General features: G+C 35.7%; 1 protein-coding gene across 7 annotated transcripts in view; it reads left to right on the top strand.

The window, feature by feature from the left end:
* Nucleotides 1-14,921, top strand: part of Spn (Spinophilin) — a 420,033-nt gene that overhangs the window by 175,217 nt on the left and 229,895 nt on the right. Inside the window, exon 1 of one of the 7 annotated variants that reach the window (XM_067786890.1) lies at nt 11,512-12,085. The exons of the other annotated variants lie outside the window; for them this stretch is intronic. The gene's annotated coding sequence lies outside the window, so the exon portion shown is untranslated. Of the gene's footprint in view, nt 1-11,511; nt 12,086-14,921 lie in introns of those variants that run through there. 7 annotated transcript variants of the gene reach the window in all.

Below are 14,921 nucleotides of genomic sequence, written 5' to 3'. Positions count from 1 at the left end.
TATATATTTAAAACATTTCATAACAAGTTTGAAAATTACCTGTGCATATGTGAATGGAACTGAACGAAAAATAAGAGTTGAAAAAATAGAGCGTAAAAAATTGTTTTAAAAAACTTCAGATTTTGACGGTGATCGAACTCGCGCCACACGATCGCAACCGCAACATCATAGCCGCTGGGCCACTACAGCTGCTTGATAAGTTGGGCCAAATGTTGTATTTAACATTGTAGTACACACGAATTGTACTGTTTCTTTTTACATGAACTTAATTTAAGAAGATTGTTCTTAATTTAAGAACATTGTTCATATTAATAGAACATTTGTTCATATTTTGAGGCAAAATTATATTATAAAATATGTATATGTATTATTAAATCAGTTGTCGGGATGGACTGTGATGCGTTGCTCGGCATCGGTTGATTATTAGTGCTGTCGGAATGGACGTGATTTCGAGCAGCTGATGTATATTTAACACACAATAAATAGGGCTGCAATGTGTGGGAGGTTGGAAAGGACGTGATTCCAAGCCACCCACCCAAATCATTTCGTATTTGTTTATTTATTAATTAATATACAGATTGACAAATCCTTTGCTTATCAATCTAAATACAAAAGAATTTGCAAAAACAAAGTAATAACAGATTTAGTTCAACATATTAATTTTGAAACAGCTATGAGTTCAAGACAGTGAGTATATATTTTTTATACTCAGTTGAGCAGAGCTCACATATTATATTAAGTTTGATTGGATAACGGTTGGTTGTACAGGTATGAAGGAATCGAGATAGATATAGACCCATATATCAAAATCATCAGGATCGAAAAACAATTTGATTGAGCCATGTCCGTCCGTCCGTCCGTCCGATAACACGATAACTTGAGTAAATTTTGACGTATCTTGATGAAATTTGGTATGTAGGTTCCTGAGCACTCATCTCAGATCGCTATTTAAAAATGAACGATATCGGATTATATCGAAAATTTCCAAAAATCGAAAAAGTCATTACCAAAGACAGATAAAGCGATGAAACTTGGTAGGTGAGTTGAACTTATGACGCAGAATAGAAAATTAGTACAATTTTTGACAATGGGCGTGGCACCGCCCACTTTTAAAAGAAGGTAATTTAAAAATTTTGCAAGCTGTAACTTGGCAGTCGTTGAAGATATCATGATGAAATTTGGCAGGAACGTTACTCCTATTACTATATGTACGCTTAATAAAAATTAGCAAAATCGGAGAAGGACCACGCCCACTTTTAAAAAAAATGTTTTTTAAAGTAAAATTTTAACAAAAAATTTAATATCTTTACAGTATATAAGTAAATTATGTCAACATTCAACTCCAGTAATGATATGGTGCAACAAAATACAAAAAAAAAAAGAAAATTTCACAATGGGCGTGGCTTCGCCCTTTTTCATTTAATTTGTCTAGAACACTTTTAATGCCATAAGTCGAACAAAAATTTACCAATCCTTTTGAAATTTGGTAGGGCATAGATTTTATGACGCTAACTGTTTTCTGTGAAAATGGGCGAAATCGGTTGAAGCCACACCCAGTTTTTATACACAGTCGTCCGTCTGTCCTTCCGCATAGCCGTTAACACGATAACTTGAGCAAAAATCGCAATATCTTTACTGAACTTAGTTCACGTACTTATCTGAACTCACTTTATCTTGGTATAAAAAAAGAACAAAATCCGACTACGACCACGCCCACTTTTTCGATATCGAAAATTGCGAAAAATGAAAAAAATGCCATAATTCTAGACCAAATACGAAAAAAGGGATGAAACATGGTAATTGGATTGGTTTATTGACGCGAAATATAACTTTAGAGACAACTTTGTAAAATGGTTGTGACACCTACCATATTAAGTAGAAGAAAACGAAAAAGTTCTGCAGGGCGAAATAAAAAACCCCTGAAATCTTGGCAGGTATTATATATATAAATAAATTAGCAGTATCCAACATATGATGTTCTGGGTCACCCTGGTCCACATTTTGGTCGATATCTGGAATACGCCTTCACATACACAACTACCACCACTCCCTTTTAAAACTCTTATTAATGCCTTTGATACCAATATCGTACAAACACATTCTAGAGTCACCCCTGGCCCACCTTTATGGCGATATCTCGAAAAGGCGACCACCTATACAACTACCACCACTCCTTTTTAAAACCCTCATTAATACCTTTAGTTTTATACCCATATCGTACAAACACATTCTAGAGTCACCCCTGGTCCACCTTTATTGCGAACCCTCGAAAAGGCGTCCACCTATAGAACTAAGGCCCACTCCCTTTTAAAATACTCATTAACACCTTTCGTTTGATACCCATATTGTACAAACGCGTTCTAGAGTCACCCCTGGTCCACCTTTATGGCGATATCTCGAAAAGGCGACCACTTATATAACTACCACCACTCCTTTTTAAAACCCTCATTAATACCTTTAATTTGATACCCATATCGTACAAACACATTCTAGAGTCACCCTTGGTCCACCTTTATGGCGATATTTCGAAACGGCTTCCACCTATAGAACTAAGGCCCACTCCCTCTTAAAATACTCATTAACACCTTTCGTTTGATACCCATATTGTACATACGCATTCTAGAGTCACCCCTGGTCCACCTTTATGGCGATATCTCGAAAAGGCGACCACCTATACAACTACCACCACTCCTTTTTAAAACCCTCATTAATACCTTTAATTTGATACCCATATCGTACAAACACATTCTAGAGTCACCCCTGGTCCACCTTTATTGCGAACCCTCGAAAAGGCGTCCACCTATAGAACTAAGGCCCACTCCCTTTTAAAATACTCATTAACACCTTTCGTTTGATACCCATATTGTACAAACGCGTTCTAGAGTCACCCCTGGTCCACCTTTATGGCGATATCTCGAAAAGGCGACCACTTATATAACTACCACCACTCCTTTTTAAAACCCTCATTAATACCTTTAATTTGATACCCATATCGTACAAACACATTCTAGAGTCACCCTTGGTCCACCTTTATGGCGATATTTCGAAACGGCTTCCACCTATAGAACTAAGGCCCACTCCCTCTTAAAATACTCATTAACACCTTTCGTTTGATACCCATATTGTACATACGCATTCTAGAGTCACCCCTGGTCCACCTTTATGGCGATATCTCGAAAAGGCGACCACCTATACAACTACCACCACTCCCTTTTAAAACCCTCATTAATACCTTGCTTTTGATACCCATATTGTACAAACAAATTCTAATGTCACCCCTGGTCCACCTTTATGGCGATATCTCGAAAAGGCGACCACCTATACAACTACCACTACTCCTTTTTAAAACCCTCATTAATACCTTTAATTTGATACCCATATCGTACAAACACATTCTAAAGTCACCCCTGGTCCACCTTTATGGCGATATTTCGAAACGGCTTTCACCTATAGAACTAAGGCCCACTCCCTCTTAAAATACACATTAACACCTTTCTTTTGATACCCATATCGTGCAAACAAATTCTAGAGTCAACCCTGATCCACCTTTATGGCGATATCCCTAAATGGCGTCCACCTATAGAACTATGACCCACTCCCTCATAAAATACTCTTTAATGCCTTTCATTTGATACACATGTCATACAAACACATTCCAGGGTTTCCCTCGGTTCATTTTCCTACATGGCTATTTTCCCTTATGTTGTCACCATAGCTCTCAACTGAGTATTTAATGTTCGGTTACACCCGAACTTAACCTTCCTTACTTGTTTATACTGTAAAGTGTATCACTAGTATCAATATTATTTCAGTGATTATTGAAATCTTGACACAGACAATGCAGAGGATTATGCATTTGAAAATTCGATATACATGTAATTAAATATAGCGGTTGGAAATACCGACAGGGCCTAAAAGGGACATTAAACATAACCTCGCCAAGCATAAATGGACCGTTTATCGTCCCGCTTAAAAGTTTTACCATGAATAAAACACCAAGCATCTCCCTACGGCTCTGTAGTGAAGGCAGCTGTAGAAGTTTTAACAGGCTAGGGCGGTACATTCCTTGATGGATCCCATGGCAAATGATTTAAAGCAAAAAGCAAACATTGCTTTTGGACAGATTCCAATTTTTCGCTGTGAATCTGATAACGCGGGTTCCATATAATGGAAGCATATTCCAATATAGGTCTTACTAACGATAAAAAAAGAGTTTTAGGGACATAGGGGTCATTGAATTCCTTTGACCACCTTTTTACGAAAGCCAAAGTCCCTCTAAGCCCTATTCACACACGATTCGATATGTAATTTGAAGTCCAAGTTTAGGGTCTATTATAACGCCAAGATCAGTAAAGTTTGTGATTTGATATAATCGCCTATCAAGTACTGATGGGACTTAAAAGATTTCCTCGTAAAACATATACACTTGCACTTCGGTAAGTTTAGTGACATGACTAACTAGGTTATTCAGATCCGACTGGAGAAGTGCCCTATCTTCAGGTGAGCGAATGGGCATAACCAGTTTGACATCCTCAGCGGCATGCAGCGCTTCAAAACATTTGGGAGGTCATTAATGAAGAGCAGGAACAACACTGAACCAAGGTGACTGCCCTAGGGAACTCCATAAGATACATTGATGAATTCAGACAAGCAATTGTTAAACACAACGGTTTGCTTTCTTCCTTCCAAGTACGAAGAAACACAAGAGAGACGCAGTGATGGAAAACCAAATCGATCGAGTTTTAGCAGGAGTAACGAATGGGAGACTTTATCAAACGCTTTATTGAAATCAGTGTAAATGACATCAACTTCGCAGTTCGTCCTAAAGTTATTGGATACAAGTGTTGTGAACTCCAGCAAGTTAGACACAGTGAAAGGTCCACTGCTGAAGATACTGTAAAAGCGAGTTGCTTTGTGACAATTGATTCAAATAGTTTTGGAATAGCACAAAGTTTGGCTATTCCTCTATAGTTTGTGACACAAGATCTAGTTCCACTTTTAGAAAGTGGTATTATAAATGACTCCTTTCACTTCGAAGGGAATATCCCTTGCCTCAAAGAGGCATTAAATAAGCAGGTAAGGGGTTGACAAAGAAATTGAGCGCAAGTTGTTAGCGCAACAGATTTCATCAGGTCCACTGGAGTAGGAAATTTTTACACTTTCCAGATGCCTTAGTACCTCATCTGTATGAATATATGGGATTACTACTGAGATAAGCGAAGGTAATCCACCAGAGGGGAGTCAGGTATAGTCGAATAATTAGATTTAAAAAAGCCAGAAAACATATTAACAATCTCGGAGTCATTACTAGAAATCTGATCGTTATACTTCATTATAGAAGGAGTTGACGAAGGAATAAAAGGACTTTGGTTTGGAAGAGATCCGATGCTTAATCTTGATCATATAATTCTTATAGCATCTTATCTGTGTTGTACTTAAGGCACAAGATGGAATATGCAGCATAGTTACTATTAGAACCAGATAACTTGAAACGCTTGAAGAAGCGTGTTTTTTTGTTTTTTAGATAATTAAGTTTTCTAGAGCTTCAACCAGTAGCTGGAGGTGCCGAAGAGGTTTTGGAAAAAGGAACGCATTTGAGAAATCTGGCATGTAAAACGTTGGTGAAATAGATGGAGCTTTTAAAATGTTATTTCATCCCATTTTTTGTTAAAATTGAAATTAAGTGTTTTTTCATAAAGACGTTGTCTGTTATATTCGTCAACGACCATTTTTGAAAGAAATATTGGAAATATCTTCTAAATAAAAGTTGGCGTGGTACTTAACCGATTTCGTTCATTTTTCTCAGGCAGGTTTCTTGTAGTAATAATGATCCGTTTGACGAGTTGTGTGTTTCTGATGTATGTCCTATACTCAACCTGGAACGTCTATCGTACAGTTCATTTAGTTTCAGTTCTTGACACGACCTTTTAAAACCTTTTATATGTATAAAATTAAAAGAAAAAAAAAAACTTTTTTAAAAATAAGCTTTTATTATTTGTTAATAAAATTAACTAAACAGTGGAAAATAAATTGACTGTAAAGAAATATAACACTTTATAAGTTCATTGTAACCTTTAACGATAATTAGGCTTCTTCGTCTGCGACAAAAAAATTCCATATTGTACATAATTATATATTTTTAACATTAAAACTTTACACCTAAATTATTGAATCTTACAGTTTATATCACAGTCCTAATTGTTCTAATAAAAAGCGCGTTAAATTTTGATGGTATAATTAAGAACATTTAGGACCTCCTTTTCTTGCTATCACAATGTAACACGCTTTTATTATTGATCTTTACAGTCAATTTATTTTTTACTTTTTAGTTAATTTTATTAACCTATAATAAAAGCTTATTTTAAAAAAGTTTTTTTTTCTTTAATTTTATTTTTTACTTTTTAGTTCGTTTTATTAACAAGTAATAGAAGCTTGTTCTTAGAAAAGCTTTTTTCTTAAATTTAATTTAAATATGAACTTTTTTTTAATTTTTAGTAGGGTAAAATATTGTTTAAATTAGTTATGTAATCTTTACTTAGTTATTTGTAGCGTTTCTCATCCTATCTATTCCTTTTAATGCATCAACATTACAAGGTTTCGTCGAAGTCAACTTTGAACAGTCAAGTTCTTCTATTCGAGTGTTAACTAACTTAAAATCATATTTTATTGTGGCTTTGCCTATGTCACGTTCAGTTTACAACTACTCATTGCAGATCTCTGCTCTATTCCATCGCCAAAAATCTGTAAAACAAAATCAAGTACGCAGAAAAGTATGCAACAAAAAGTATGCAATATTTAGCGATACCAGCCTAACTTCTACGTTTGTTGCATACACAAACAAAGCGAAGTTACCTGCGTTCTTGAGGACCTATGTAGGATTTTATTCCCTTGTGAATACAAATCTTTACCGATAACTCTGTTATCGATTAATTTATCGAATTATCGCAAAATAATATTGCATTGTCATCGGAGTTATACATGTGTGCAAAATTTCAGCTCAATCGGACACCGGGACGTGTATCAAATCTAATTTGCAAGATTTGATTACAGACAACAGCCAAGTAAAAGTAAATAAAAGCTTATAAAAAGACTCTCAACCAAATTACTAATACGAATCGCTACGTTTAAATAACCCTGACTGAGTATGAGTACACGATTTTTTATATGATGATGCGAATATATTGGGGCATATTCATAATCGAAATAAAATGTGACTAAGTTAGTTGAAGCATTTTTCACAGAGAGCACATATAAAATTGTGTCAAACAGTGCTAATTAACTTAAAATCATATTTTATTGTGACTTTGCCTATGTCGCGTTCAGTTTACAACTACTCTTTGCAGATCTCTGCTCTGTGGGTTACATGCCAACCTAATAAAACCGCACTATGTTTTTTTAGCGCACGCGAAAAACCGGCCTTTCTTGCCCTAACCCAAATAAGCATGCGTTGCGACAATGTAAAGCATGTGTGCAAACGTCAAATCTAAATGTCACGCAGAACAAAAATTGGAAATCGAGTTAGGTTTTCACGCAGCAAATTCAATTTGGGTTGCTCTCATACAAGTTGTATGTGCATGAGACATTTTTGACAGAAAATGACTTGTGTGCGTTTATATTAGGTTGGCATGTTAAATCTGTAAAACAAAATCAAGTGCGCGGAAAAGTATGCAACATTGAGCGATAACAGCCAAATTTCTACGTTCGTTGTATACACAAACAAAGCATTACCAAAGTTACCTCGTTTTTAAGCCGTTGTAGGTTATTCACCATCCCTCTAAACAAAGGACTTAGGCTTTTATTCCCTTGTGAACACAAATCTTTACCGATAACTCTGTTATCGATTAATTTATCGAATTCTCGCAAAGTAATATTGCATTGTCATCGGAGTTATACATGTGTGCAAAATTTCAGCTCAATCGAACACCGGGAAGTGTATCAAATTTAACGTGCAAGATTTAATTACAGACAACAGCCAAGTGAAAGTAAATAAAAGCTTATAAATAAAAAATGGGCGTGATCATGAACCGCTTTCATAAATTTTTACCAGACAACTTCATATCATCAGAAAAATATGGGTAGCAAATTTTTTCACCATACGTTGGTTCTTCTACTGGAATAATTATTGTAAATATTGTAAATTTGGATTATTTAAAACTGCTCTGGTTAATAAATTTACTGTGTAATAAATATCTTGCCCGATGAATACGTGCTAAATGGCCATAGTGGTTTTAGAAGAAGGCTTTTCAATAAGAACTAAGGAAGCAAAACTGCCTCTGTGCAAAAACCGAAAGCCAAGCGAGACTCCTGGAAAATCTTCTGTGAAAACTTGTAAAGGTACAATGAGTCCGAGAGGCTCAGCAAAATTTTTTAAAGTAAATACGATGCATGCGAATACATGTGTTGAGGGAGGTAATAATTAACGAGCTTGCTTAAACTATTGACTCGTTTAAGTCCTTCTTGACCTGATAGTGCTATTCTTGTATAGATGCAGGGCTCTCTGGGGCTACCTTGCAACTTGCTGGCTTTTCTCTTCGCCCATTGCATTATGTTAGGCTATGTTTCCATCTTTTGGAATGTGGTTAAAGTCACGTTCGTTCTAGGGGTGAGAGGACCGCTCACCGCTTGTCCTCTTTCCTGTTAAAATATTTAAGCGCCTGATCGATATCTACATACATAACTTTAGTAAAAAGTACAACAACTATCTACTTGAAGTAACTGAAATATGAAACAACAAAGCAAAGCAGTAAAATTCAAAACTACACTGCGAAAGCAAAAACAAAAAGCAACGAAATACAAATAGGCACAGACAGGCCAGCTGTTAATTAGTGTTTACCGAGCTTCGTGTCGGCTATCTAATTTTGACTGCTATTTTACCGATGGCTGCCGCCGTGGTGTTATGGTATCCTGCTCCGCCTACCACACTGTATGCCCTGCGTTCACACCCCGGGCAAAGCAACATCAAAATTTTAGAAATAAGGTTTTTCAATTAGAAGACAGTTTTCCTAAGCGCGGTCGCCCCTCGGCAGTGTTTGGCAAGCGCTCCGAGTGTATTTCTGCCATGAAAATCTCGCAGTGAAAACTCATCTGCATTGCAGATGCCGTTCGGAGTCGGCATAAAACATGTATGTACCGTCCGGCCAATTTGTAGGGAAAATAAAGAGGAGCACGACGCAAATTCGAAAAGAATCTCTGCTTTAGATCTCTTCGGAGGTTATCGCGCCTTACATTTATTTTTATTTTTTTTATTCTACCGAAATCGATTTCTTTGTCGTTGGGAGCCAACCGGAGCCAAGTGGCGTCATCCATTAGATAAGCGCTACCTCTTCCTTCGACAAAACCTATCTCATGAACTTGCTATCAACTATGCATATCACAGACGCATCATGAAGAACAGGCTCTCAGTCAAACTACGATCCCTGTGAGTACGGAACGCATGCTTATACGACACGGAGCGTTGAAGTTTTCTCAATATCTTACAAGTAAAATCCAATTAAATTTTATTGTTTTGTTCCATTCATACAGATCCTTTCTTTTTGCTTAACTGATTGTTTATGTTTACTTGGTTTTGAATTCTGTTTCTTCTCTTTCTGTATGCTTTTCCTTCGTCTTCAGCTAGTTTACTGTGTGGGTGTGTGTAAATTAATTATATGACAATTTGTTATCAGAAAGTTATTGTTTTTATTTACATTCAATATATTGAGAACATTACCGAGAGCTAAGTCGGTTGTCAGATATCACGTCGCAAAGTCACTGTACAACATATTCACATAAATATGTAAGCATTTACTTATACGGTCATAACTTCATTTCGTATTCATTGAGCGTAATCAGTTAACTTGCCATGTTTTCACATTGTTCAGCATTTTTTTTTGGTTTTTGTTGTTGCCTTTCGTTTTTTTTTTGCTTTTTCTTCTGCAATGATTTATTTGTGTTGTGGTAATTTGCTCATTCTTTTTTTATAAGTATTGAATGTCTTTAGTTCTTCTACTTCCCTTTACTCGCAACTTCACCCAACTTTTGTTATCTTCTTTCAACTTTTGCGCTTCCCCCAATCGTTTCCATGCTAGGAGGCTAACAGCAAAAGTTCTCTTAATTTGTCCACAGTTTCAGACGCTCAATAAAAAAAGCAGAGTTTTGCCTAACGACAGGCCTTCGATAATCGGTTAATCGATTAAACGTGTAGTCGAAAGCTATGGACTAATCAATTTGCCGTTCACTTTCGATTAATTGAATTTCGTTCATGTGCGGTTAATTGAATTATGTAGTTACATTTTCATACTCAGCTGAGCAGAGCTCACAGAGTATATTAATTTTGTTCGATACCCCGTAACGGCATAAACTAATCGAGATAGATATAGACTCCTATATATCAAAATGATCTGGGCGAAAAAAGAAATTCATTTAGCCATGTCCGTCCCTCCGTCCGTCCGTCCGTCTATCCGTAAACACGATAACCTGAGTAAATTTTGAGGTTTCTTAATGAAATTTGGCATGTAAGTTCCTGGGCATTCATCTCAGATCGCTATTTAAAATGAACGAAATCGGAGTATAACCACGGCCCCTTTTTCGATATCGAAAATTTCGAAAAACCGAAAAAGTGCGATAATTCATTACCAAAGAAGGTGGGTTGACCTTATGACGCAGAAGGAAAATTTGTAAAATTTTGGACAATGGGCGTGGCACCGCCCACTTTTAAAAGAAGTAATTTAAAAGTTTTGCAAGCTGTTCTGCAGCTGAGTATGTAATGTTCGGTTACACCCGAAATTAGCCTTCCATACTTGTTATATTTAAAAATGTATGTGAACTAAAATCAAATTATTCCCTAATTAATATTTGTTACATATTGCAACAGCACCTTGGGGGACAATATCATTACAACTGATCCAAATTGATTTCAGAGGTCATTGTGTTTTGGAAACTAGATCGAAACTAGATCAGAAACGAGATCACAGGATCAAGAATTGCAAAAGACCTAGCGAGTCGACAAGCCGTTCCCATAATTTGGGTGTCAAAGGAATCCCAACATAAGCGGAAATGAGTTGGCTGATGAGCAGCCCATTAGAATGGCTACGCCATACAACCACTTGAATCATTTGGATATTTTAGTCTACGACAGGCATACCTGTCGCGGATATATTATGAGCCCCCTAAACCGCTGAGGGATGTTCCCTATTCGCTCAAAATCGAGTGTTGGAGGATATGATTTGGTTCATATTGGTTGGCTAACGCGAGCATCGTCCTTTACGTCTAAAATTTTCAAAATCACTAAACGTTAAATTCGAACTTTTGTTGGTTCCCATGTATTTGCTGATAATAATTATTGCACATACGCGTCTTTAAAAACAATATAAGAAATGAATATTGTAAAAAGTAACATATAAAATAACAACAAAAATAGCTCACTAGCTATCAGTGCAACAACAATAATTATTGTTTTGGTGGCTTCATTATTATCATCCAAATCCTCCCACTGCCTTTTGCTTTCAGTCATTCAGTCACGCGACAAAGGTGCAGTTCAATTGATCAAATTACGGCATTTGCGGAACTTGTGATGTTATTTCACATCAAAAAAAGTTGTTAACAACATAAAATAAAAATTAACGAATTTCAATTACTTTCGTAATCAAATGTGGACGAAAGCGTAATTTCAAGCGGAATTACCAATTTTGTCAAATCGGTGTTTTGGCGATTGTGGTCAAAAATAATGAATGGCGGAAATCGATATCTTTGAGTTGAAATTAAAGATGAAGGAAAACTAGTAAATTTAAATATCAGTAAAAAATAAAATAAATTAATGGAAAAATACAAATAAAATACGAGAGTGCAATGAAAGAAAACAAAACCGCAATGATAAGTTATAAGCGACAGTCATAATACAATAATAATTAAAAATAAAACAAGTAGTGATAAAATAACAATAAAGTATAATGAGAAACACATAAGAAGATAAGATACAAAAACGAAATAAGTAAAGAAAAAGTAGAAAAATAGCTACATACGCCTAACGAAATAGAACACGGAAAAAACTCAATACCAAAGGAAATTAGTGATCATGCTTCAACTTCCCAAAACAATGGGGAAATATGTAAGAGTTCTAAATAATTTAATAATAATAATTATAGGAATAAAGACTTTTTTGTTCTTTTCGGAATTCGAAATAGATCCGAATTCACAGGCCCCGTGCAATCACGAAATCCTGGTACATATCTAAAACAGTCGTACTTAAGTAATCCAGGGATGCACCTTAACGTTAAGCTAATCGTTTATCAAAAAATTTCCACCGTTTCCGTAGAAACACTTCGAAATATTATCGATAAAGAAATTATCAAGATAAATTGTATCTCGTTTTTAACCGAAACGAAAAGCTTTCGTTAACGTTAAAAACGTTAACAAAAACGTGATACTTTATGTTTGAATTGTGCTGGCAATGCTATAGCCATGGTGAAGCCGTAAGGTAGCAACAACGAGCGCACATACACACACAAACTCTATGTAATTTGTTTGTGTAATTCGTTAGTGGTAATGTCAAAAATACTCTGAGAAATGTTTGTACTGTCAAAATTCATGAGAAAAGTTGCAATCAGCTTGGCTAATGCTTTCACCTTTAATGACTCCGCCATCAATCAGCTTTGCCAGCATAGTTTGAAATTAATAATCAACATAAACGATTTGATTTCGTTTTGATATGGCAGAAAACGAAACGAAATCATTTCGTTAATTTGACGATCTTAACGTTAATAAACGAAACGAAATGACTTCGTTTCGTTTATTAACGTTGATTATCGTAACGAAATGATATCGTTTCGTTGGTTAAGCATGCCTGAAGTAATCCCTAAAAGGCCACTTGAATAGTCCAGCATTTATGAGGACACGAACACGAAATAATTTTAAAGCTAATCACAAAAAGGTCACAAAATGATTCCGAAATAACCTTTCATCAACTACTTCACTGTTTACTGTGAAAGTAGATACATCACAAAAAAGGAATATTATTCAGCAGGGGAACGTCTCAATTATCTCTCTATATCTTATATGTAAATATTATTAGAAATTAGTGTCATATAGTTTCGTAGTGGTTTATAGAAATAAAGATATTGAAATCTGCCGGTTAGGTGAAGCAGAAATTCCATATTTGGTATATATATTCCTTATATGAGGAAATTGTGGTGAGGGAGCTAGAGGGAGTGGGAGTAGAACTGGGAGGAGGAGTGGTTGGAGTGTGACAAGGAGTGGACGTGAGAGTGTTCGTAGGAGTGGAGAGAGAGAAGGATGGGAGTGGAAGTGAAAGTATTAGTAGGAGTGGGAGTGGGAGCGATAATGACAAATGGAGTGGTAATAATGACAAATAAACAAAAATAAGAAGAAAAATTAAAGACAAAGTAGAAGATAATACGATAGAGACTGAAGAGGGGAAGCGAGGCTCACTTTGGAAATATACGGAGAGTGATTTTCGGCAGAGCAACTTCTGTGGGTATTCTAATGTGATACGTTTTTCTTGTAAACATTTTCAAACAAAATATTTTATGACCAACGAACATTCCTTGGGAGAGCCTTGCTTGAATTTGAGGGCAAAGTTGTAAAATAAGGTGCGCCCTAGTGGATTGCTTGTATTATCAGCAATATTTTATTTATATATATATATATATATATATAAATATAATTTTAATAACATTTGCGGGTGACAAAGTAAAAGTGTTGTACAAGTAAGTATACAAAGGAATATAAAAATAAATAAATGTAGAAATTATAACAGACAATATAGAGGAAAGCAGAAAAAGCTACTAAAGAAATGTACAAATGTAAAGAAACAAAACTAAACTCTAGAAACGTGATCTGTTTGACTTTATTCAAGTTCTAAATCTGTACTTTCGGGTGTTAAAGTATAAGTGTTCAACTACTAAACCGAAATAAAACAAGGAAGGCTAAGTTCGGGTGTAACCGAACATAACATACTCAGCTGAGAGCTATAGAGACAAAATAAGGGAAAATCACCATGTAGGAAAATGAACCTAGGGTAACCCTGGAATGTGTTTGTATGACATGGGTATCAAACGAAAGGTGTTAATGAGTATTTTAAAAGGGAGTGATCCTTAGTTCCATAGGTGGACGTCGTTTCGAGATATCGCCATAAAGGTGGACCAGGGGTGACCCTAGAATGCGTTTGTACAATACGGGTATCAAACGAAAGGTGTTAATGAGTATTTTAAAAGGGCGTGGGGCTTAGTTCTATAGGTGGACTCCTTTTCGAGATATCGCCATAAAGGTGGACCAAGGGTGACTCTTGAATGTGTTTGTACGATATGGGTATCAAATTAAAGGTATTAATGAGGCTTTTAAAAGGGAGTGGTGGTAGTTGTATATGTGAAGGCGTTTTCCAAATATTGACCAAAATGTGGACCAGGGTGACCCAGAACATCATCTGTTGGATACCGCTAATTTATTTATATATATAATACCACGAACAGTATTCCTGCCAAGATTTCAAGGGTTTTTCATTTCGCCCTGCAGAACTTTTTGATTTCATTCTACGTATATATTTTTAATAATAATAAATCTTTTTTTTTTTAAACTATTATCGACAACGTTTTTAGCGAACATTTTTGGGTCGCACAGGGTATACATGAAACATTTTTTAGTAGGTCATGAAAAAATCCTTAAAAATCTAAGTCGAAAAAAAGTAAAAAAAAAAATTAAATTGAAATCCTATCGAAAAATCGATGGCGCGATAACGGATAATAAATCGACCCAGTCTAATGTATGTCGTTATAGTAAGGTTGAATGGGGTACAAAACTGCACACTCAAAAAAATTCCAAAAATTTCTAATAATAAGTTGAAATTTTTGATGCCAAATTTAAGAACCCGTTGAATTCTGTGAATTTTGCTTTAAATACTGAACTGGAATTCACAAGAAATCGGTTAG

Source organism: Eurosta solidaginis, chromosome 5 (assembly GCF_040869045.1).
Source record: "Eurosta solidaginis isolate ZX-2024a chromosome 5, ASM4086904v1, whole genome shotgun sequence".
Taxonomy (NCBI): domain Eukaryota; kingdom Metazoa; phylum Arthropoda; class Insecta; order Diptera; family Tephritidae; genus Eurosta; species Eurosta solidaginis.
The sequence above is the reverse complement of the archived record's forward strand: the minus strand, read 5'-3'. Positions and strand labels throughout refer to the sequence as shown.